Source organism: Elephantulus edwardii, unplaced genomic scaffold, assembly GCF_000299155.1.
Source record: "Elephantulus edwardii isolate Elephantulus edwardi_28Jun2011 unplaced genomic scaffold, EleEdw1.0 scaffold00003, whole genome shotgun sequence".
Lineage (NCBI taxonomy): Eukaryota > Metazoa > Chordata > Mammalia > Macroscelidea > Macroscelididae > Elephantulus > Elephantulus edwardii.
This window is the reverse complement of record NW_006399753.1, coordinates 16,248,051-16,249,855: the sequence shown is the minus strand read 5'-3', so window position 1 is coordinate 16,249,855 and position 1,805 is coordinate 16,248,051.

Below are 1,805 nucleotides of genomic sequence, written 5' to 3'. Positions count from 1 at the left end.
CCAGCATTTGTTGCTTGCTGTTCTGTTAGAAAGTCTTAAGAGAGAGAGTGACTGAGAGGGATGGATGTGTAGAGACAAGGCTAGGCCTTCACAGGAGTTGTGCTGTTAGAGTGAGCAGAGAAGTGGAGGTGGGCTAGCTCACATGGTTAAGTGCTAGTCCACTTAACCCAAAGGGTGGTAGTTCAGACCCGCTCAGCAGGACCTCTGAGGTCGGTCCTGGAGATCTGCTGTGGAGTGGTTCTCTCTGCTCACATTGGGCACCAGGAGTCAGAAGTGACTTGGTTACAGCTCTGAAAATAACAAAACCAGCCCAGCATTCATTGCCATCGGGTTGGAACTGACTGACTCAGAGCTGACCCTCCAGTGTGTTTTCAGAAGCTGTGAATTGCGTGAGAGATTGCCAGTGTTCTCTAGCTGGGCCCCTGGTGGGTTTGAACTGCCAGAGACATGATGTCTTTGGGTTAGCAGCCCAGTTGTCTATGGACTGGGTCACCAGAGCCCCCTAACAATAGATAGAAATATACCTGGATAAGCACTTGAGTCTTAGACCTTCAAATGGTTTACTGGCTAAAGAACACATGAATAGCCACACCCATAACAAGAACAGTAACCAGAAGTGAATATGGGTGCAGGAAGGAATTGGTAGGATGGCAGAAGGACAGTTTAGTTGTCTGCTGAAGACACTGACTGAGTACAGAGGCAAAATGTAATGATGATTTAAGGAAAGCGAGGAGACTGTGGGCACGTAAGGGAGGGAAGAACATAGGATCTTTATTTTTACCCGAGGGAAGCCAGAGGATACGGCAACTGCTGCTAGTAGAGGGGCTAGTACATCGTGGGAGCTTGTAAACTATTCCTTCTGACTGCTTCTGTTTGCCTGGTGAATTAGCAGTGAAGATGGAGGGAGATATTGTTGGATGTTTGAAGACAGGGTGGGCCGTAAAAGCCTGACATGGCCAAGGAAATCCATTTGTCTGAAGCTGGGTGGCTGCTGGTGCTGTACCCTCCACCCCCTTTCGCGTCCTCCCTCTGTCTACCTGTTGAGCTCCTTTCTTCTCTATACTGTAAGATCAGTTCTCTTGGCTTATTTGATCTCCTAAGGTGAGATAAACTCGTTAATCAAACTCACTGACCTGAAGTTGAATCTGACTTTTAGTATTCCTATCAGGCAGCAAAGAAATAGCCTACAGGATTTCCAAGACACCTCGTCCTTGTTCCTAGTTCCTTGGCTTCAACTGTGAGCAGAATCTGCCTTGACAACACATAATGACGATGGTGGACAGAGTTGGACATTCAGTACTTGTTTGCTGAATGACTGAGAAAGCACTGCAGTTGCCCAGGTGTGGGATAAAAGGGTGGTGGTGATGGAGAGAATGCGGATGTCGGTCAGGTACTGTGTATGCCCCCACCTAAGAAACTGAGAGCAGAGGGGATGTCCTAATGCTAATTAATTCTGTGTTGTGTGCTGGACCACACTGAGAGTCATTCCCATTTTAAAGATGGCAAAACTGAGCTTTAGTGTGGTTTAAGTAATCTGCTCAGGAGTAAAGTAGCAGAACTGAACTCCTGCTGTATCTGTCTGATGCTTTTCTTTATCGTCCTGAAGAATAACGTAGACGTGTCCGTCCCTTCTCCTGAAGCTGTGTCAATATTAGCCACCCCTCTAGTTGATTTTCAGTGGGTTGAATTTCAGATGGTTTCTCATTTAAGCAGAGATACCTTTTTGGAGATGAGTTTGTTGTTGTTACGTGCCGTCGAGTCGCCTGCGACTCATAGCGACTCTATGTACAACAGCCCTACACTCT